The 24,951-nt window shown below is 42.4% G+C and overlaps 1 protein-coding gene across 1 annotated transcript in view; it reads right to left on the reverse strand.

The window, feature by feature from the left end:
- Positions 1–10,935: 10,935 nt before the first annotated feature.
- LOC109895436 (CD276 antigen) overlaps positions 10,936–24,951 on the reverse strand; it is a 92,297-nt gene continuing 78,281 nt past the window's right edge. The window contains exon 8 of the mRNA XM_020489108.2: positions 10,936–15,478. The gene's annotated coding sequence lies outside the window, so the exon portion shown is untranslated. The remainder of the gene's footprint in view (positions 15,479–24,951) is intronic.

Here is a 24,951-nt window from a genome sequence, read left to right on the forward strand (position 1 = left end):
GCCTACTCTGAATGCGTGATAACAATCTAAAACTTCCCACAGACATTCCTTGTGGACGACAAGGGAAAATTGATAGCAACAAAATGCTCAGAATGCTAACAAAGATCCAAGACTGCTTACTGTATGTAAAGCAAGATGAGAAGTGATGGCTGTTAAGTGAGGACAATGTCAATTAGGAGAATTACGTTTTTTTTCCCTCACATAGATACACAATGTAAAAATCCCCTCAAGGTGATTTGTTCCTCTGTCATTGTTATGCTGCAGCCTCTGAGTTTGTAATGTCGTCAAGTCATCCATCACTCTTATCTGGGATGACATGGGCAAGAAGTAAATGGGCCTTGCCTCTATATTTATCACCCCACCATCATTAGTAGAAAATCCAAAAAAGACGGACAATAGAGGATTGATTGCAGAGAATAATCCATCTACAATCCACAAAGGTAGAGAGAAAAGTAAATTGCAAATCCACAATTGAGTTTATTGTCCTAACCTTCATAAAAGTGACAAAGTGGCAGAGAGAAAAAGCAACAAAAATGCTTAGAATACAGGCTGCATTCTTTAGGTTGTTGTTGTTGTTCTGAGAGGTTTATCTGCATTGGAACAGTGTAAGGAGCAGACGGAGGGTCCCGCCCTGAAAGAGAGAGCAGAACGGCATGATGGGGGAGCTCACTGAATTCTGGAACACTCCCAAACTCCCAACAGATTGTTTCTCGACTTGGAATGGATACTGAGATAGCCCTCTCCCACAACTCTTATAGAACCCTGCAGCCTCTTTAGCTACCGCACTATATGAAGGTGCTACAACCATATTGCTACAGTATGTGGGGTTGTTGAGTTGCACTGCCACTTAGACAGATGATACCGATGCATATTAAGTAGCTTGAAGACGTTGCTTGAAGAGGACAGTAATGCTGTCATGACCTGTATTGAGCTTGGCGTTAGGTTAGCTCATATGGTTGAGACGATTATCCATTCATGGTTCATTTCTCCATGGTGAAAACACCATATGACACCGTGCTGGCCCCTTTTAAACACCTATCACACCAAGGCAGCCGCTCCACATAGCGTCCATGCTTTTCTCTGTCGCAAATTTCATGCAATTGGCAGCAGGTCAATATTTTGAGACATGCAGAAGAGGTCAGGAGTTGCACCCGTTCCCCTGTGAGGAGGACTGAACTATTCACCACAGCTGTCACAGCTACAGAAAAAAAAATACAGAATGAAAACAAAACTGAGATGAGACCCGAGATGAAATGACCTGACGTTTTCTATCTTTATTTTGTTTTCCCCCTATGGCAGAGGAGATAAGAAAGAAGGGTGATGTGGAGGAATGTGTTTATTCATTACTCTACCCATTTTGATAATCTAATGTTTATCTGATAAACAAAGCTGTGGGCATCGATGTTCCACAGGGAAAGGAAACTGGGTTTTTTGGAAAGGAAAAATACAGTGGCCTGTCTGTGCATCTGCATAAAAGTCCTCCCCCCCCCTCCCCCTACTTCCTTAGCCTCCTGCACACACACCGAAGCCTAATCTTTTATTTAACAACCTGAATATCACAAATGAGTTTGTGCATCTTTATTTGTAACACTCAAAGGGACCAATCATTATCTTTTAATTACCACTATCCAATATTGGGAGCCATTATAGGAAGATAATTAATCTTCCACCGTGGCAAACTAAAGAGACTGGGAGTGGGAGGGGGATTTGCACAAACAACAAGTTCATACATAGCAACTCTTTTGAGGTGTATTATTTGCACACAAACAAACACTGAATAATGAATTAATGGAGCAGCCAACAGCCATAAAGAGACAGTATTGAATGAATACAGGACGAGGTGAATTGTCTGTTCATTACATGCACAGTCATTTGTGTGTTCCTTACAAATCAGACAGATAGGCCTAGCACATTTCTGTATTACATCTTCACGAGCTCTGTTTTTATTCAAGGCTGTCATGCATTTTACAGCCTTAGCATTGCAGCCCCGAGAACAACATAAATAATTAGGTAATTGATTCAATTGCATTAAGATCAGGCACATCCTAATTCCCTGTTTGGTCCATCTTTCTATACCCCTAATTAGAATGTGTATCAGGTTTGGGGTAAATTCAAATTGAAGGCAGTCAATTCAGGAAGTTATTTAAACTTAAAATCCTAAAATGTTAAAACTTTGGAAATACAGTAACTAAATCAAATCAAATAAAAAGTTTATTTGTCACGTGCGCCAAATTCAACAGGTGTAAACCTTACAGTGAAATGCTTACTTACAGGCTCTAACCAATGGTGCGGGAAAAAATAGGTATGTGTGTGTGTGTGTGTGTGTGTGTAGGTAAGTAAAGAAATAAAACAACAGTAAAAAGACATTTGAAAAAAGAGTAGCAAGGCTTTATACAGACACCTGTTAGTCAGGCTTATTGAGGTAGTATGTACATGTAGGTATCATTAAAGTAATTATGCATATTTGATGAACAGAGAGTAGCAGAAGCATAAAAAGAGGGGTTGGCGGGTGGTGTGTGGGACACAATGTAGATAGCCCGGTTAGCCAATGTGCAGGAGCACTGGTTGGTTGACCCAATTTAGGTAGTATGTACATGAATGTATAGCTAAAGTGGCTATGCATATAAGATAAACAGAGAGTAGCAGCAGTGTAAAAGAGGGGTTGGGGGGGGGGACACAATGCAAATAGTCTGGGTAACCATTTGGTTACCTGTTCAGGAGTCTTATGGCTTTGGGGTAAAAACTGTTCAGAAGCCTTTTTGTCCTAGACTTGGCACTCCGGTACCGCTTGCCATGCGGTAGTAGAAAGAACAGTCTATGACTGGGGTGGCTGGGGTCTTTTTAGGGCTTTCCTCTGACACCGCCTGGTGTAGAGGTCCTGGATGGCAGGCTGCTTAGCCCCAGTGATGTACTGGGCCGTACGCACTACCCTCTGAAGTACCTAGCGGTCGGAGGCCGAAAAATTATCGTACCAGGCAGTGATGTAACCGGTTCTCGATGTTGCCGCTGTAGAACCTTTTGAGGATCTCAGGACCCATGCCAAATCTTTTTAGTTTCCTGAGGGGGAATAGGCTTTGTCGTGCCCTCTTCACGACTGTCTTGGTGTGTTTGGACCAATCTAGTTTGTTGTTGATGGGGACAGGAGGTCTCTGACCTCCTCCCTATAGGCTGTCTCGTCGTTGTCGGTGATCAGGCAAACTTTGTCGTCACTTTGTCGTCACCACTTAATGATGGTGTTGGAGTCGTGCCTGGCCATGCAGTCGTGGGTGAACAGGGAGTACAGGAGGGGACTGAGCACGCAACCCTGGGGAGCTCCAGTGTTGAGGATCAGCGTGGCAGATGTGTTCCTACCTACCCTCACCACCTGGGGGCGGCCTGTCAGGAAGTCCAGGATCCAGTTGCAGAGGGAGGTGTTTAGTCCCAGGATCCTTAGCTTGGTGATGAGCTTTGAGGGTACTATGGTGTTGAACGCTGAGCTGTAGTCAATGAACAGCATTCTCACATAGGGGTTCATTTTGTGGAAAAGGGCAGTGCGGAGTGCAATAGAGATTGCATCATCTGTGGATCTGTTTGGGCGGTATGCAAATTGGAGTGGGTCTAGGGTTTCTGGAATAATGGTGTTGATGTGAGCCATTACCAGCCTTTCAAAGCACTTCATGGCTACGGACGTGAGTGCTATGGTCTGTAGTCATTTAGGCAGGTTGCCTTTGTGTTCTTGGGCACAGGGACTATGGTGGTCTGCTTGAAGCATGTTGGTATTACAGACTCAATCAGGGACTTGTTGAAAATGTCAGTGAAGACATTTTTTTTTTACAGCTAACTTTTTTCCTTAGAATAGTCCAGTGCTTGGCTTGGACTGAAATAGGTTCCGGCAGTGGCAACCCGTCATTCAGGGCATGGGGGGCAGAGCCCCAACTGTTTTGAGCCCCACATTTTTTTTTTTGGGTGGGGGCTTGCCTGTTGTGCATGTTATTTCGGTATTAATACGTGTCACAGATCAGTTTGCAAACAATGTAAAAAATAATAACATAATAGAATTAATAAAGCTGCATCAACACATGGTCTCTTTTTTGTTTTCTTGAGTAAGGCAGCTCCAAAATGCAGGTGATTCAGCCTAGCTCAGTGCTTTCTGTGGTGGTGGGGCGAGCCAGCAAAAAAATAGGAGCATTATGCTGTGACTGGCTCAGTGCTATGTCACTCATGGGGACACTACATCATAGCCAAGTTTAAGTCCTTAGTAAGGGTAGACATCCAAAATGTCAGCCCTTTCTGTCCTGCAATAGAGTTATATTACCAGAAGGCTCAAGGTCATCGGCCACAGATAAAATGACTCCAAATCACGTTATATGTACAGTAGCTTTGATTGGACTGATCACGTCAACATCTTACTTTCAAAGTCTTAGCTAGCAGTCATCATCATGAATCAAGTCGACAATCTACTGGCAAACCATTTTTAATCCTTGTCATATGAAGAGAAATAATGAAGAGAAATTAAAGATAAAACAGTGCTCATCGGCCATTGGACATAAAGATTCACAAGTTCAGCAATGATTTGTTTGGAAAGAATCCGTGTCTAACTGCAAGCATTGCAAAGCAACCAAGCAATCCTGCTATTCAATGGAGTGCCTGTGTGTTTTTCCCCCCCGAGTTCCCACCATAAATCCAGAGAATGCCTTTGATGACAAAGTTTGATGACAAAATTTGCCCACAAAAGACCGCCGTGCCACCTTCATGTTTAAGTGAGCACATCACAAGCCAAGGTAAGTCCAAAAATGTATTGTATGCTGCTGCATAAATGATGTAAAATGCCAGGGAGATATGTATACTGTAGCTAAGAAAGTAATACTAAGTGTTTGTTGTGTAGTAAGCTGTTAGTAGCCCATGTACCTCACCCTGATCATTTGGGCTATTTTCACCTTTTAATTTCACCTGATGTTACTGTTCTGACTTGGTGGTGCTGCACATGTAGCCTATAACCTGTTTTTGAGAAATGTCATCATCTAATATTGTTAGACGTTTCATTGTCTGCTTTTATATGCCCCCTTTATTTATTCTGACTTGTGTACAGGGAGAATAATGTAAGAGCAGCCCATGTTCTGCATTCTGTCGCTGTACATTTCAAAAGTGCTGAACACATAGTTATACTGACTACGTCCATCTTACTGTAGCTCGCTCATTAATCTCTTAATTGAGATTAAGGAACGCCTCTTAACCGCTCATCATTCCCTTATGCCATAGTGTCTACATCTCAATGGTCAGTAAAACCACATTTGTTTAAGCAAGTCAGCCATATCAGCTATGTTTTTTTTAAAGGCAGTAAACGAGGCTGAATGAACTGTTTCTCTGCCAGACAAGGCTCTGCTGATAGCCAGGTGTAGCGGTGGTACAGATTCACTCCATGGTGCTGGAAAGAAAGCTCTGCTGTTGGGACAGTTGTATGTATTTCCTAACAGTTTTTGGGCACCACTTGTCGCCGTTATAGTGCAATTAATGTATTGTTTAGTGTTGTGTTGTGTAGTGGCTTTGCTGGCATGCATCTATAAAAAAAATGTGTTGGAGTTTGCCCCACCAAGATTGACATGCTAAAATCACCATTGGGTTCCGGTACTCATTTTGGGTGCCGGTACTGTCTGTATTTAGGTGCAGGAGCACCACAATACTTTTGAGATAATATTCTATGAAAGGAACAGAAGCTCAAGCAGTAGAACATTTGAGGTGCCGGTATTCAGCTCCGGTGAGCTCCTGCCCAAGTCAAGCACTTGAATAGCCACCTGTACATACTGTTGCAGATTGATTAAAAAGTCATATCTAAATCACGGTTAAAGGCCAATCTTATAAACTAATCATTGAATGAACCCACCTGAACTGACTAATTGCTGCAGACAACATAGACAACAACATTTAATTTCATTCCTTATTAGCAGTTCCCCTTTAAAACCACCTCTATCAAATCATAAGACCTGATGTTGACACTATACTGATACTATTTTAAGGTTAAATAATAACTGTACAATTAGAGGAGAACTATCTGATTCATTTATTGAAATGGCACCAGGGAAACTAGACTTGAAAAGTGGCGATGACAAATACACAACCTCCGGAGGATAGAGACATTTAGATTGATATATGCATATTTGGCAGACAATTCCCATGTCAGAAAACAAATTAACCCCCAATCTTCATGAGGTAATTTTTTTGCAGACAAAAGATAACCTTGGATCGACTCAGAGACCCCCTATTTCAGCAGCGTTCAAGATAGTTCTATTCCAATTCTTAGACGGTTGGTGAAGCATGATAAAACAATGAACCATTAATCATGGCCCGGTTCAGATATGACCAAGAACTACATCCAAGTGGGATATTGAACTACGTTGCCACATTAACTTTAATACCACAGAGCAGAGAGCTCACTGTACAGTAGGTGATGTATCATATATGAAAACAATGAAGTCACACAGAGCAGGTTTGACCTTTACAGCATATCAGTAGGGGTTTGCTCTGTATCCTGTGGGGAAATATCCCCTCTGTATGGCAGAGAAGTATAGGTCGACCACAAAAAAAGGTAGATTAACTATAAAATATGAACAGTCTACATTTCCCCTTTCAATTATATATATGCAGTGCATTCGGGAAAGTATTCAGCCCCCTTGACTTTTTTTCCACATTTTGTTACGTTACAGCCTTATTCTAAAATGTATTACATCGTTTTCCCCCCCTTCATCAATCTACACACAATACCCCAAAATGACAAAGCAAAAACATGTTTTTAGAATTTTTTGCAAATGTATTAAAACAAAAAAATGGAAATATTACATTTACATAAGTATTCAGATGCTTTCCTCAGAACTTTGTTGAAGCACTTTTGGCAGTGATTACAGCCTCGAGTCTTCTTGGGTATGATGCTGCAAGTTTGGCACACCTGTATTTGGGGAGTTTCTCCCATTTTTCTCTGCAGATCCTCTCAAGCTCTGTCAGGTTGGATGGAGAGCGTTGCTGCACAGCTATTTTCAGGTCTCTCCAGAGATGTTCGATCGGGTTCATGTGCAGGCTCTGGCTGGGCCACTCAAGGACATTCAGAGACTTGTCCTGAAGCCACTCCTGCATTGTCTTGGCTGTGTGTTTAGGGTTGTTGTCCTGTTGGAAGGTGAACCTTTGCCCCAGTCTGAGGTCCTGAGTGCTCTGGAGCAGGTTTTCATCAAGGATCTCTCTGTACTTTGCTCCGTTCATCTTTCCCTTGACTATTCTCCCAGTCCTTGCTGCTGAAAAACATCCCCACAGCATGATGCTGCCATTACCATGCTTCACTGAAGAGGGTGCCAGGTTTCCTCCAGACGTGACGCTTGACATTAATTTATTTTATTTAACTAGGCAAGTCAGTTAAGAACAAATTGTTATTTACAATGACAAACTACCCCCATCAAGCCCGGATGATGCTGGGCCAATTGTGCGCCGCCCTATGGGACTCCCAATCACGACTGAATGTGATACAGCCTGGATTCGAACCAGGGACTGTAGTGATGCCTCTTGCACTGAGATGCAGTTCCTTAGACCGCTGCGCCACTCGGGAGCCCTAAGAGTTCATTATTGGTTTCACCAGACCAGAGAATCTTGTTTTTCATGGTCTGAGAGTCTTTAAGTGCCTTTTGGCAAACTCCAAGCAGACTGTCATGTGCCTTTTACTGAGGAATGGCTTCCGTCGGGTCACTCTACCTTAAAAGGCCTGATTGGTGGAGTGCTGCAGAGATGGTTGTCCTTCTGGAAGGTTCTCCCATCTCCACATTGGAACTCTGGAGCACTCTCAGAGTGACCATCTGGTTCTTGGTCACGTCCCTGACCAAGGCCCTTCTCCCCCGATTACTCAGTTTGGCCAGGCGGCCAGCTCTAGGAAGAGTCTTGTTTAAGAATGATGGAGGCCACTGTTTTCTTGAGGACCGTCAATGCTGCAGAAATGTTTTGGTACCCTTCCCCAGATCTGTGCCTCGACATAAACCTGTCTCGGAACTCTACGGACAATTCCTTCAACCTCATGGCTCGGTTTTTGCTCTGATATGCACTGTCAACTGTGGAACCTTATATAGACAGGTGTGTGCATTTCCAAATCATGTTCAATCAAATGAAATTACCACAGGTGGACTCCAATCAAGTTTGAAAAACATCTCAAGGATGATCAATGGAAACAGCATGCACCTGAGCTCAATAGCAAAGGGTCTGATTTCTTATGTAAATAAGGTATTTCCGTTTTTGTTTTTTTATGAATTTGAAAAAAACTGTTTTCGCTTTGTCATTATGGGGTATTGCGTGTAGATTGCTGAGGAAAATGTTTTATTTAATCCATTTTAGAATAAGGCTGTAGCGTAACAAAATATAGCTATTTAGCATTTTCTGAGAACTTCTTTTTTCCACCTCAGTGCAAGATAGAAAAGCTATCATCGCTCTTGGAAAAAACAACAACACTGAAAACAAATGGGCAAGATGTGGGATGGCACTAGAGGCAAATGGTTCTGAGGTTTGACAGCCCTGTGGCAATTTGTCAGTGTCATTTTCCACAAGCGTCTCTATGCTGTCCCAACAAACATTTCATACAGGAAATAATTCATCTGCATCCAGAAGAAAGGGCGAGGGAGCACCATCGCTGAATTAGCTATGAGATATCTCCTCAATAACTTCTAATCAGACTGCTGCCGTTTCCTCCACTGGAAACAAAAGTAATTACAGTAGATGTGATGGAGGGAAAGAAGAAGACAGCTTCTGCATGCTCAGGACCAGTGTTGAGCTAGCTAGCTAGCTGGCACTGTAGAGCGGAACACTTTAATTAGGGCCAGACTAGCCCAGCACTACTGAATGAGCCTGGCAATAGCACACGCTTCACTTTCTAAAATAAGGCCTGCTGTGCTGCAGTTGTTACTTTTCTTTCTCATTTTCTCCCCCCACCAATATTGGTCTTGAGATTCACTTCAACGAAAATGCAGAAACGCTGTTTGGGGAAAAGGCTTGGAATCCTTTATCTTGCCTGGTTTGATGTGATCGTGATGAAGGTAAAATAGTTGATACTAATTACTATTAATTACAAATTCAGATTCAACAACACAACAATAACAAAACAGAACATTTACAAACTAAAAGCAAGTGGAAATAGGAACAATATGATTGTTCATTGTTCAAATAGGGAGGACCAGTGAGTTGAAGTTTACTGGTGACTACTGTACCAGTTTAGAGGTGCTGGGTGAACAGATGGCTCCTGTCTGAGTAGGGAGTACTCAGCTGAAGATGACCAATTTATTTGTGTTACTAAGATCTTCAGTGGAGTCACAGCATCACTGAGAATAATGCAATACATCCTGATCTAAAACCAGCGGAGCATTTCTGGAGATATGGAGAAAAGTAGTCGTTGCAATTGATCAAAATGTCCTGGCCATACATTGTGTTAGGAAAACAACTCGCCAGCCTACAAATAAGTCTACTTGGGTTTTAGGCCTGTCTAGCTGTTCCATAACCTGTCTGAATGACTATTTATCATGGAAGTAAGCATAGTGTGTTGTACTGTATGCACGGGCCTAGCCCTTATCATGACTCCAAACGCTACAACATTGGAGTCATTCTACGTCCTTTTTGAATACCTGACGGAATTATTCAAGTGTGAAATATCTATAAACAATTTATCCTTGATTGTGATATGTTTTTGGAAACCTTGAACACTCAACTTAACCTAATTATCATCCCAAAATAACTTTCCAAATACAAAAGATACACTTACTGTTTTACCACATATTTCCACTGATGTTTTTTGTGTGTAACGGGTTCAAGCCACAGGCTTGTTTTGTTCCCTCCCAAGTTTGTATTAGCTCAGGCAGTGCAACGCAGTGACTTGAAAGTAGAGTCGGGACAGCTGTAAAACTGTTAAACTGAGAACCCTATGGCTATATGGCCTTGGGTTCTCAAGAGCTGGCATGTTCCTAAGAAGACAGCTTACTTACCAGGATCAAGGGTGAGCTCTGTCCTCTCTAGTCCGCCAGCCCTAGCAGGTTGTAATGTTCCTAGATGGTGACCAAAATAATATTAATATATACAAAAAACTAAAAGGAATTCCATAACAAAAAGGTATCAAACAAGTGAGGGACAGAAGGCTCCTCAATCCACCTCTCCCTCTGCCATCACCTGCCAATCCCTAGTCTCTCTCTAGACAGATGTGCCTCCCACAATGTACCAATCTTCTGGTTTACATGCCACTGCCTACGTCACTGATTTATCCGCTTGTTGCTCACATCACCTGGACACAAAATAGCAGCTAGCAAGATGGAGATCACAGAGGTTATTTTTAATGAGTGCATTCTGCAAATGGCTAATTTGCATCATCTACCTTTACTAAAACAACTGCAAAGAACTTGCCTGCGAACGTTGGTTGCGAATTGCGATGTTCTGGCATATCTGCCTCGTGATTTGTTGGGGGAGTTGTCTGTCTGAAGAGGACCTTCCCCGGAACAATTTTTTCAAAATTAACCAAGAGTCTGTCATTAATCCCAGACCCTAGTTATTGCTGTTGCCTAGGGTCTGGGTTTCAGGGATTTGCCAATCCCCAACACATTAACAATCATCACGTCCTGGCTCTCTCAGCACCTGCCCTGGTTGCTGCTGCACCCTAGGGATGGGAGGTGTTCAGTGGTCTACTTATGGCCTTCAATACTTACTGCTTCTCTATCTCTGTGTGGTGTGAATAACCCAGTTTTATCAGGATCAACAATCCTTTAATATCTTACATAAAGACCTAGAAACAGTCACAGAATGTCTGGTATGGTTCTGGCATTGTGAAACTGATGAAGTTGTTGTTGGACATAGTGACAAGAAAACAAAGGCATCAAATAAAACAAAAGCTTTTGATCTTTACATTTACTGGGATTGAGAGGGACAGTAAAAACACATGACATAAAAGCATACACTTAAAAGGATTTCCCATGGGTGTACAGCTTGGTAGCTAGAGACGAGTGACAGTAATACATTATTTTGATGCTGGATGAAATTGCATGCTTGCCTCAATTATGATATGACATTAACAGTAAAACATCTAGGAAAAGCTTTGATCCATTTATAAAAAATAAAATAAACATACATCAAAGGGAAATAAAGACAAGCAAATCATCCTATGATTGACAACTCTGCATTCCCTATGCTTACCTTATCCATGACATGCAATGTGCATTGATAAGGAGTCAAAGTTGGCGTATGCCGGCCTTTATAAATATGACCTTGCGCCCCTGGTCGTGCCCCTAATGTAACATAGCTACAAACATTTATGTTGATACATGAATACGCACTTATTTCATTAGAAGCCAAACATGCTCAATGGAACATGGGCCTATTTTACAAATTAGCTGATGCAATTGTTTGAAGTTCAAATATATATGAGGGTTTTTAAATGTAGAAAAAAACACGTATGCATGAGTACAGATTCAGAACAAGTGAGACACATTTCATATGAACCGATATTTAGTGGCCAACTGGAAACAGTATAACGTGTTCATTGGCATAGTTTTTGCTGAGCATGTAAAACCCCTGACAGCTGAAATCTGTCACTTATCTCCCTCTTAGAATGGCTGTCTTTACAGAGACAACGCCTTTGGAACATGAATGCCACAACAAATCGGGACATTATTACGATTCCACGTCTTTGTCAGAGAACAAATGCCTCATTTCACAATACTCTCAGATCAAAATGCCAAATAAAATTAAATAATGGCAGTTTTGCTGCATTTAACAATTGTCATCTCTGTGGTGCTTCATCCTTCCATCCCTGTCCTCTAAAAATGAGGCTCTGTCATCTGTCTTCTGTAAAGCCTAGTGTCAACAGCACACATCCAGTAAGCCTGCTTACCATTCAGAGGGGAACAGAGTAGTGTTAGCGATTCACAGGTGCTTTCAAACTTTTTTTCCTTCCCAGCATGATTACATACTCTTGAGGAATTTTTATCTGAGCCTCTATTGAAACGGTTTTGTCCTTCAAGATATCCTGGTCCGGAGGTAAAACACTAAGAAAGAACAAACTTTCCCTTTTGAAAATGAAAACAATAACAGCCTCTCTTCAATGTGAGCGTTCGGTAAACGGTGGAGTACCAATCTATCCCTTGTGTGACCTGATCACCTTTCAAATGACAACAACATTGATCTACTGTGACAGTACAATTCAGGGGGAAGCGTTGCAACATAAACATGCTTTCAAACCTTGTTTTCATGTTTTGATTGATGAGCAGCGTTTTCGATTTGGTATTTTGCCCATCTGTTCCTCAGAGCTGTCAATGTCTTGACAATCCTGACAGTTTTCTCCATGCTGACTTATTTCCTAAAAGATGTAGAGGTCCAAGGGATGTTGATGTGTAATGTTTCTCCTTTTCAAGTCCTATTACACTTTTTAATAAATGTACCTCTCTGTCATAAATAATTACCCAGATAATCAAAACTATCAAATCAAATTAAATCAGAACTATTAAGTCTGTCCAAAAACACAGGATTAAACTATGACTGGATAGTCAACATTGGCTTTTGGAAATGAATCTTCACAAATAGTTGAATGGTGTGTTTTTCTCTGTCTAGCGGTGGGTATAACACCCTGGAGCATGGCTGCTACCAGTAGTTCTTCATCTATTATTGAGTATATTGCACTTTTTAAGCACCATGTGCTAAAGTTTCAAAGACACTTCTCTCGTCCCTTGGTTACCAACGGCTGTTTTATTGATTGCTTTCTTTCTCCATACTAAATACACAACTCAACCCCCCTGGCGAGAAGAGACCGTTTCAAATGTCTGCTGTGAGTTTTTCTCCATTGCTCAACAAACTGTGATATTCAGGTTAACTTTCCACTTATTCCAAACAACACAATAGAACAAACAATCTGGCTACAGACTCCGGACTCTAGAATAGCATTTGACGCAAATATATCTTGATTTGAAAGTGTCTCTACAGTACAGGACCCTCTGGGCACAGACATCAGTTCAACGTCTAGCATTGATTTACATTTGGTTGAGTTGTTTAGCTAATGTGAATTCAATGTGAAATCAACAACAAAAAAATCATAATGTCATTCTATTTCTGTTAAAAATTGGGTTATGGGAGGACTCTTTGCTAAAATAATTAGTTGTCCACGTTGATACAATGTCATCACTTTGATTATTTTGCTTGAAACAGCATTGGTTCAACCAGTTTTTGCCCTGTGGGGTAGCTTCTCTGTTGGCACATTCAAAGAAACCTACTTCCCAATGAAAAGAGGCCCTAATCTGACATGATGAGTTATATACTTGAGGACTGGGAATCTGCATCAATATGAAGGGAAGTGGATCGTTTATAGGGCTAACAAGCCATTCTGATTGCCAAAAATCACAGAACCTACAGAGTGGAAGTGAAAATGATTTGAAATTACAGCATTGTGCTATGCGTGACAGTCTTCCAAATGAATGAGGGCTCGGCGTTTGGTCCACTTGTCTCGCTAGAATGATGATTTCAAACTGAAGGTGCAGCAACAGTGTCTTAAGAAGCAGTCAGTGACAGGACCAGTCATTTAAGTCTGGTGAAGAGTTCATGCTCCATCTCAGCTTGATGGAATTGATGGGAGAAAACTTACAGAGACATTGAAGTCTGAAGACGTTTGTATGACATATTTTTAAAAAATGTAAGAATTTGGTTTCAGTTTCCCCTGTTCGTTACTCATTCTAGTAATCCCCACATGCCATCTGCCCCCTATTCCTCACCTGTAAGATTTAGAACTCCTTGCAGACATCCTGAATTTAGGGAGGCCAGGCATCATAGTATAGACTTTGAAGTAGAAACTGTTTCAAGGCTGGCATTTTCTTTCTTAAATCCCATGACATTTCCTCCCTGCGTGTCACTCCCAGAATGAGAGTGACACGGAGAGGGGGCAACCAAATAAACCCTTCCTAGGGGCCGAAGCCACTAATCTGTAATTTAATTTCAAGCGGGTGTCTGGGCCATGAGGACACATGGCAAGGTCAAGGGCTACTGTACAGAGAGCGAGAGAGAGATGTGGATTTGGAAGCACAGCCTTGGGTTTGATCAACAGCTTCATCCAGCTTAGAGGGAATAGTGATGGGCTTGGGGTGTGGGTTGAGGTGGGGTGGCTTCTCAGAGAAAGCCAGCCTGTCTTTTACACCAACCCAACCGCAGCCACTTATTTCACACACGACAGTAACAAATACTCCTGGAGGAAATTCATTATTCAATACAACTAAGATGTTTGGGATGACTAAGCATCTGCAAATCCCTAAGAACGTGAGAGCATAACTGGAAATTTAACACGTCTGGCTAGATCTGCATGTAAATGAAAGATTTGTATTACTTTTCACCATTATTCTTGTTTTCCTCATTATGTAGAGGAGTGTAGTCTGAGATAAATCAGCTCGAATGGAACAGTGGAGGTATGAATTGTGAGCAGTGTGGCTAATCCCATGGGTAAGGAGATATGTGTAATAGAGTGGACCTTGTTCTCCATGAACACACATGCAGTGACCCTGGGAATGGACGCAATAATTACCAGTGACCGCTCGGGAACATTTTCACCATGTCTCTTTAATGCGAATCGGCACTGGGTTGTTTTATGGACAGCTTTGGCATTGATACGCACATGGACATTTGGCACAAGGACTTGGCACAAGGACTCGAGTACCTGTATACTGTAACAGAACCTATACCATCACCCACCCACCCTTCCAGCCTCCATCTTGAATTCATAAAACATTCCACCTTGGCAGTTAAGAGTAGCTGAGAAGAGTCCATGTTCATTAAAAACCTTACATATAAGGCTGCTGTCAGGTCACTGAGAGAACCAGGGTGTATCCCATGCACCATTTGCAGTTTGTTCGAGCTTAGCTGGCATTCAATTTCAATTCCTCCAAGTTATTGAATATATGAGAGCGGTAGACACTGACAGGTACAAGTTACTCCACGGGCAACCATTAATTAGTGAGTCGAGGAGTAAATGGAGAACTACACAGCTACACTCCATCTCTGGCAGGCAGACAGCTACGGAGACACCGATGGCAGCCTCAGCTGGGTCATCTCTTAAGCTGTTCACTTCCTATTAGAAATGAGATCCTGGGTCTCTCAAACTTCCTACCTCGATACACAGGGAGCCTGTCACATCCAATGGCGTTCAAGTGGAGTTTCTCTCTAGCATATTGCATAGAAATTCATTCGACTCCACATCAGTATTCATATACTGCAGCAGTCTTCGTTAACTGAAAGAGTAGCAGGGGAAGGGAAATGCATAGTGCTGTAATAGGATATGATGGGTTTATGTCTTTTTGAAACCCAGGAGAAGTGGTCCTGTAGGGATGGGTATGATGGACTCATCATCAGCTCAGTAAGGCCTGGACACTGTGTGGGTAGGAGACAGTGGAACCAGTCTCTCCGTCGATGGATAGGTGTAGTGGGATTAAATACCAGGCTCATCGCTGTCTCACCGTCTGCCTCCTCACTTCTGAAATGAAAAAAGGATTGTGTTAGAGAGAGGGAGGTTGTCAGACCAAAACCTTATGGGGAAGTATGCTATGGAGAGAAAAACATTACAAAGACACTTTCTTATTCCAACAGGACAATTTTACAGTTTGTTCCTTTTGATTAGACTGCAACATCTCAGTCTTTATCCAGTTGACCTGTTTTCCATATGACAGCTAACTCTTCTAAAGTTTTAAGGAAGTCTGCCCACTCCGGTTCCAATAGACCCCTCCACACAACTGCTAATGCTACCACAGCAAATGAAACTGCTCTCCCTGAAATCATTAAACTGGTTGGAAAATTAACTCAGACACACAGGGTTTAATGTCACACATGAAGCTCTCCTAGTTTAAGATTTTAAAAAGCAATATGTAGCGGGGTATAACCGTAGAGGTTCAGGTTAGATATGTAATTATAGTGCATCACCCATAGCTACCTGAAACCTACTGCTCTGGATTTCCAATTGAAAAGAAAATATACAAGAAATATAATATTTACATTTTTCAGTAAAATAATAATTTAAAGATGCACGTGAAAGGAAATATATTAAAACACAAAGTTTGAGGTAGAGGAATACTTTATGCATTATGACATTTTGCAGTAGCCTACATGCTCTGTGTTCCTGAAAGGCTTCATCTCTACTTCCTGTCCAAACCTGTCATGCTTATAAAGCTCTGTTTGATTCTGATCTGACTCGAAGGACTGAGATTGCAGACCGTCAGCAGATGCAATATTCTCCAGCGTGTGGTGAATACTGTCACTTTGGCTGCTGCCACTGTTTGGAAACCTCTTCTTAATCATTACATCTGGTTCCCTTATTGGATCTGTGGCACATGAGATACAGTTGAAGTCGGAAGTTTACATATACCTTAGCCAAATACATTTAAACTCAGTTTTTCACAATTCTTGACATTTAATCCTAGTAACAATTCCCTGTCTTAGGTCAATTAGGATCACCACTTTATTTTAATAATGTGAAATGTCAGAATAATAGTAGAGAGAATGATTTATTTCAGCTTTTATTTCTTTCATCACAATCCCAGTGGGTCAGAAGTTTACAAACACTCAATTAGTATTTGGTAGCATTGTCTTTAAATTGTGTAACTTGGGTCAAACGTTTCGAGTAGTCTTCCACAAGCTTCCCACAATAAGTTGGATGAATTTTGGCCCATTACTCCTGACAGAGCTGGTGTAAATTAGTCAGGTTTGTAGGCCTCCTTTCTCGCACACGTCTTTTCAGTTCTGCCAACAAACTTTCTATAGGATTGAGGTCAGGGCTTTGTGATGGCCACTCCAATACCTTGACTTTGTTGTCCTTAAGCCATTTTGCCACAACTTTGGAAGTATGCTTGGGGTCATTGTCCATTTGGAAGAACAGTTTGATATAACTTCCTGACTGATGTCTTGAGATGTTGCTTCAATATATCCACATAATTTCCCCTCCTCACGATGCCATCTATATTGTGAAGTCCACCAGTCTCTCCTGCAGCAAAGCACCCACACAACATAATGCTGCCACCCCCGTGCTTCACGGTTGGAATGGTGTGCTTCGGCTTGCAAGCCTTCCACTTTTTCCTCCAAACATAACAAAAAGTACAATCTTTCTCCCCATGTGCAGTTGCAAACCGTAGTCTGGCTTTTTATAGTGGTTTTCGAGCAGTGGCTTCTTCCTTGCTGAGCGGCATTTCAGGTTATGTCGATATAGGACTCGTTTGACTATGGATATAGATACTTTTGTACCTGTTTCCTCCAGCATCTTCACAAGGTCCTTTGCTGTTGTTCTGGGATTGATTTGCACTTTTTGCACCAAAGTACGTTCATCTCTAGGAGACAGAATCTATTTCTGAAACTATCCGCCGCCATTGTTGCAACCCCTATTACCAGCCTGTTCAACCTCTCTTTCATATCGTCTGAGATCCCCAAGGACTGGAAAGCTGCCGCAGTCATCCCCCTCTTCAAAGGGGGAGACACCCTGGACCCAAACTGTTACAGACCTATATCCATCCTGCCCTGCCTATCTAAGGTCTTCGAAAGCCAAGTCAACAAACAGGTCACTGACCATCTCGAATCCCACCGTACCTTCCCCGCCGTGCAATCTGGTTTCCGAGCCGGTCACGGGTGCACCTCAGCCACACTCAAGGTACTAAACGATATCATAACCGCCATCGATAAAAGACAGTACTGTGCAGCCGTCTTCATCGACCTTGCCAAGGCTTTCGACTCTGTCAATCACCATATTCTTATCGGCAGACTCAGTAGCCTCGGTTTTTCGGATGACTGCCTTGCCTGGTTCACCAATTACTTTGCAGACAGAGTTCAGTGTGTCAAATCGGAGGGCATGCTGTCCGGTCCTCTGGCAGTCTCTATGGGGGTGCCACAGGGTTCAATTCTCGGGCCGACTCTTTTCTCTGTATATATCAATGATGTTGCTCTTGCTGCGGGCGATTCCCTGATCCACCTCTACGCAGACGACACCATTCTATATACTTTCGGCCCGACATTGGACACTGTGCTATCTAACCTCCAAACGAGCTTCAATGCCATACAACACTCCTTCCGTGGCCTCCAACTGCTCTTAAACGCTAGTAAAACCAAATGCATGCTTTTCAACCGATCGCTGCCTGCACCCGCATGCCCGACCAGCATCACCACCCTGGATGGTTCCGACCTTGAATATGTGGACATCTATAAGTACCTAGGTGTCTGGCTAGACTGCAAACTCTCCTTCCAGACTCATATCAAACATCTCCAATCGAAAATCAAATCAATAGTCGGCTTTCTATTCCGCAACAAAGCCTCCTTCACTCACGCTGCCAAACTTACCCTAGTAAAACTGACTATCCTACCGATCCTCGACTTCGGCGATGTCATCTACAAAATGGCTTCCAACACTCTACTCAGCAAACTGGATGCAGTCTATCACAGTGCCATCCGTTTTGTCACTAAAGCACCTTATACCACCCACCACTGCGACTTGTATGCTCTAGTCGGCTGGCCCTCGCTACATATTCGTCGCCAGACCCACTGGCTCCAGGTCATCTACAAGTCCATGCTAGGTAAAGCTCCGCCTTATCTCAGTTCACTGGTCACGATGGCAACACCCATCCGTAGCACGCGCTCCAGAAGGTGTATCTCACTGATCATCCCTAAAGCCAACACCTCATTTGGCCGCCTTTCGTTCCAGTACTCTGCTGCCTGTGACTGGAACGAATTGCAAAAATCACTGAAGTTGGAGACTTTTATCTCCCTCACCAACTTCAAACATCAGCTATCTGAGCAGCTAACCGATCGCTGCAGCTGTACATAGTCTATTGGTAAATAGCCCACCCATTTTCACCTACCTCATCCCCATAATGTTTTTATTTATTTACTTTTCTGCTCTTTTGCACACCAATATCTCTACCTGTACATGACCATCTGATCATTTATCACTCCAGTGTTAATCTGCAAAATTGTAATCATTCGCCTACCTCCTCATGCCTTTTGCACACATTGTATATAGACTCCCCCTTTTTTTCTACTGTGTTATTGACTTGTTAATTGTTTACTCCATGTGTAACTCTGTGTTGTCTGCTCACACTGCTATGCTTTATCTTGGCCAGGTCGCAGTTGCAAATGAGAACTTGTTCTCAACTAGCCTACCTGGTTAAATAAAGGTGAAATTTCAAAAAAAAAGTCTCCTTCCTGAGCGGTATGACGGCTGCGTGGTCCCATGGTGTTTACACTTGCATACTATTGTCTGTACAGATGAACGTCGTATCTTCAGGCGTTTGGAAATTGCTCCCAAGGATGAACCAGACCTGTGGAGGTCTACCATTTTTTTTCCCTGAGGTCTTGGCTGATTTCTTTTGATTTCCCCATTGTGTCAAGCAAAGAGGCACTGAGTTTGAAGATAGGCCTTGAAATACATCCACTGGTACACCTCCAATTGACTCAAACGACGTCAATTAGCCTATCAGAAGCTTCGAAAGCCATGACATCCTTTTCTGGAATTTTCCAAGCTGTTTAAAAGCACAGTCAACTTAGTGTATGTAAACTTCTGATCCACTGGAATTGTGATACAGTGAATTATAAGTGAAATAATCTGTCTGTAAAAAATAGTTGGAAAATTGACTTGTGTCATGCACAAAGTAGATGTCCTAACCGACTTGCCAAAACTATAGTTTGTTAACAATACATGTGTGGAGTGGTTGAAAAACGAGTTTTAATGACTCCAACCTAAGTGTATGGAAACTTCCGACTTCAACTGTATCTCTAGAAGGCGGAGAAACTGTAAATAAAACAACAGAGACGACTTGATGAATTATATAAGTCAAAAGAAGTCAGACTGAGTCCTGCCAGTTTCCTAGAGGTCTCTGTAAACTCGGTGGCTCTGGATATCCATATGGATCAAACAGCAGCCCTCCATTTGAAAACTAACTCCAGTTCCCACTTTCCTTGCCTCCTCTCAGAGGGCAGTGCAGCTTGCCTCCTAATCCATCAAACAAATGAACACAACACAATATTTTCACACCTGCATGCTCTCATCGGATTCAAATCTACTTTTGGATATTCCCAATTTGGAAATGCATGATGTGTGTGTTCAAACAGGGGGTCATTCTATTTAAGTCCAGGACAGCAGCGTCCTGAAATGAATTTCAGAAATGATTAGACCACCCCAGACCTTTACCAAAGGCTATAGAGATTGTTTGGCTGTACAGTTGAAGTCGGAAGTTTACATATACCTTAGCCAGATACATTTAAACTCAGTTTTTCACATTTTATCCTAGTAACAATTCCCCATTTTAGGTCAGTTAGGATCACTACTTTATTTTAAGAATGTGAAATGTCAGAATAATAGTAGAGAGAATGATTTATTTCATCACATTCCCACTGGGTCAGAAGTTTACATGCACTCATTTAGTATTTGGTAGCATTGTCTTTAAATTGTTTAACATGGGTCAAACATTTCGGGTAGCCTTCCACAAGCTTCCCACAATAAGTTGGGTGAATTTTGGCCCATTCCTCCTGACAGAGCTGATGTAACTGAATCAGGTTTCTATGCCTCCTTGCTCGCACAAGCTTTTTCAGTTCTGCCCACAAACTTTCTATAGGATTGAGGTCAGGGCTTTGTGATTGCCACTCCAATACCTTGACTTTGTTGTCCTTAAGCCATTTTGCCACAACTTTGGAGGTGTGCTTGGGGTCATTGTCCATTTGGAAGACCCATTTGCGACCAAGCTTTAACTTCCTGACTGATGTCTTGAGATGTCGCTTCAATATATCCACACAATTGTCCTCCCTCACGATGCCATCTATTTTGTGAAGCGCACTAGTCTCTCCTACAGCAAAGCACCCCCACAACATGATGCTGCCACCCCTGTGCTTAACGGTTGGGATGGTGTTCTTCGGCTTGCAAGCATTCCCCTTTTTCCTCCAAACATAACAATGGTCATTATGGCCAAACAGTTCTATTTTTGTTTCATCAGACCAGAGGACATTTCTCCAAAAAGTACGATCTTTGTCCCCATGTGCAGTTGCAAACCGTAGTCTGGCTCTTTTATGGTGGTTTTGGAGCAGTGGCTTCTTTCTTGCTGAGCGGCTTTTCAGGTTATGTCGATATAGGACTCGTTTTACTGTGGATATAGATACTTTTGTACCTGTTTCCTCCATCTGAGGGCTGAGGGCATCTTCACAAGGTCCTTTGCTGTTGTTCTGGGATTGATTTGCACTTTTCACACCAAAGTACGTTCATCTCTAGGAGACAGAGCGCGTCTCCTCCCTGAGCTGAATGACAGTTGCGTGGTCCCATGGTGTTAATACTTGCATACTATTGTTTGTACTATTGTTTGTACAGATGAAAGTGGTACCTTCAGGTGTTTGGAAATTGTTCCCAAGGATGAACCAGACTTGTGAAGGTCTACAATTTTTTTTCTGAGGTCTTGGCTGATTTCTTTCGATTTTCCCATGATGTCAAGCAAAGAGGCACTGAGTTTGAAGGTAGGCCTTGAAATACATCCACATGTACACCTCCAATTGACTCAAATGACGATTAGCCTATCAGAAGCTTCTGAAGCCATGACATCATTTTCTGGAATTTTCCAAGCTGTTTAACATCACAGTCAACTTAGTGTATGTAAACTTCTGACCCACTGGAATTGTGATACAATGAATTTTAAGTGAAGTAATCTGTCTGTAAACAATTGTTGGAAAAATGACTTGTGTCATGCACAAAGTAGATGTCCTAACCGACTTGCTAAAACTATAGTTTGTTAACAAGAAATTTGTTTTAATGATTTTAACCTAAGTGTATGTAAACTTCCGACTGTATATGCGACACACACATACACTAAAAAACCCTCATATCTTCACGTCAGACTCCTGACTGAATAGACTGGGAATTTAACACAGACGATCCAAACTTCGCTCTATCCAAGAGCTCCAGCAGACAGACATCAGGAGGACAGAACCATCCCATCCCACTTCTTCTTAGCAGGTTGAGACGCTGCATGCTGACGGACAGTTTCATTTACAGCCAGTGCAGGGGATTGCACACTAATTTACTCAGGCTATAGGAGACTGTTCCTTGAAAGCAGCAGAGTGCCGGGTTCATTCTAATGAACCACTGTAAATCCACACGGCACTCATTTCAGCCCTCATTTGCATTGAAATGGAAGTGCCATATTTCATTCTCTTCCTTGGTAACCTTCCACCACTTATTTATATATTTGGAGAACCCTGTACAGGGAGCCACGGGCACACTGTTTTCAGACATTGACGTAAATGACAACAATCTGAGTCATTATCAGAGAACAACTCCATGTGGGGGATGCTGACATCAACACAGATGTTTCCAGAAGTCAATATGCAGCTTTGGAGAGAACTTAAAACTGACAAGGTAAGACAGGTTTCCCATAAGGCATTATGAAATACACAGAGTCCTTATAAAGATGCTCTACCTAGGTCTTATCTACTTAATGTATTGAACACTTCATTTGTATAATTTGTCTAATTTGTATAAATGCATTGTAACATTGCTGGTGGCAAGCACACCATGATGAATTATTACAGACATGACAATGATAAATAATACTCGGAGAAAACCATTCCGTCATACCCTCTGAGACGTCACAGTCACAGATTCAGTGACTGTCACCTCAAGGCAGCGTCATACATCACACACACGCCAAATAAATGTCATATGTACCTTTCCCCATATTTTTATTATGTGGTGTGATTTCCCCCCTCCAATTTCCTCCAAGCCCCCCTGGTGTTAATTATCAGGCTTCTTTCCCCTAGAGCAGCACAGAGCTGTGGAAGTGCATTAATCTTGATTCTCCACTCCAGTACAAAGCCTTGTTTGAAGAGACTCCTGTGGTAAGCCCCAAAGGCAGAGTGATTCAGAGTCAGAAGGAGAGAGAAGAGGGAGAAAAGAAAAGAGTTGCAGATCGCTCTGTGTTTACACTGGGAAACTTGGCCGCCTGGCAAAGCATCATGCAAACCATTCATCCCCTTCTTCCTCAGTGTTATAATCATCATCTGTATGATGAATATTAAGCTGTGCGTCTGTGATGACGTCAGACGGGACCATGGGCTGTTATTATTTATTGATTTGGTCTGTAGTGGAGTAATGAGGTCACTTTCATGTCATCATCCCATTCCCACTCAGTGGACTGATGGCTGCTGAGTGGACCTGTCGGTGTTCTGGGGACTATCTAGGAGCTCTACAATTAAATGTGACCCCATTTTATGTTCCACATTTTCTCTCCATCCATGTAATTGAATGGTCTGCTCTCATTGCTGTAGTGTAATTACAAGGTTTTCAAAACATGTTCCTTCGTTAAAAATGTAGTATATAGTGAGCCTTGGATCCAGTGCAGCTAGTACTTGGTGGCAAATCAATGTTAGTGAATTTTTGAGGCTACTATACTGTTCTGCAGCTGCTGGGCTGCTGCTGTCTGGTCACTCTGCTCCCTCTCATCTAATATGTCATCCACATCACTGCACAGATACAGACAGAGACAGCAGCACACTCTCTGACAGACACGTCTATCGCCCTCACCAAGGATTTTATCTTTAATTAACACAGGTCAATCCAGATATTTCCGCCAACGGAAAGACAGAGATTGTATTATGATTTCCATGACAGGAAGTTGTTTTAAGCCTGTGTCGGGTCGAATAATCATTAATTGCACTGTCATCACTGTGGCTGAGTGACAGAATTCATGAGAGCTCATTCATTTAAACAGTCACAGTGTCTAGGTTGAGGAAGGTGATCCTTTTGAAACCTTCTAGAACTGGAATTCTGAGGACTTTAATGGCAAAAAATGTTAAGCCCCGGATTTCTTGTAAATCGTTAGTCCTCAGTTCTAGAATAGTTTCTCATTATGAAATATTGTTCTACAGCATTGAGGCACTAAGCCCAGTTTGTCAACACAGTGATACGCATCTTTCAGCCCAGACGCCTTCCATTTGGAGCCATGTATTTTCTCCCTGAGATTTATAACACTGACTCACCTAAAAAGACATCTTAGGCTGCATTTACACAGGCAACCCCATTCTGATCTTTTTTCACTAATTGGTATTTTGACCAATCAGATCAGCTCTGAAAAAGATCTGATGTGAAAAGATCTGATGTGATTGGGCTGACTGTGTAGTATTTTGTGTAAACGCAGCCTTACCGTCTGCAAATCCAGCATATTTGTGCCTATTCCCATTTGGGTATGCTAACTACTCTGTATTTACATTTCTGCCTTCTGTAATTCTCTTGATGTTCTCAACACACACCTTTCCCTCTTCTGACAATAGTTTAGCAGTATGTAATTCATTTAGCCAATTTAAAAGAACAGTGTTTCAACACAATTATACCACCTCATATTTGAGATTACATTTGTAAAAGGTGTAAACAAGTCTGAAGGTGTGTGCTACTGTGTACTGTATGCCAGTGGAGGCCTCCATAAAAGTCCCAACCCCAGTTGGACAACTCATGTGGCCAATGAGAGAAGAGACAACAGTGCAGGCACCATGCTCCCGGGCCCTCTGCCCCGGTGGGGGTGATGGAGGACATGATGAATGCTCTGGAGGAGTGTCTCTCCATCCATGTAATGCAGGGGGGTTGGACAGTCATGCCAGGCCAGGGACATCAGGACAGCAGCGACCAAAGACCCTGAGCCAGGTATATTAAGTGTTGCTGACAGCCAGGTGACACCCGAGCTCTGTGTTGTGTTGACTGCACACGACTCAGTACCATGTCACCATGATGGGGTGAGAAACAGCCTTCAGGATCCATAGATCACCTGAGACACTCCATATGTGATGTATATATGTACCTCTACATGCATACCGCAGCCCACCGCAATGCACTGTCACGGGGCCCCAAGGCAGTGGGTTGTAGGGAGAGTGGAGGGACGGTGGGTGGTCTCCATGCTGTGTATTACATAACAAGGCTCTCATCTGGATTATGAGTAATCTATGCTA

This window comes from Oncorhynchus kisutch, linkage group LG8 (assembly GCF_002021735.2).
Source record: "Oncorhynchus kisutch isolate 150728-3 linkage group LG8, Okis_V2, whole genome shotgun sequence".
NCBI lineage: Eukaryota > Metazoa > Chordata > Actinopteri > Salmoniformes > Salmonidae > Oncorhynchus > Oncorhynchus kisutch.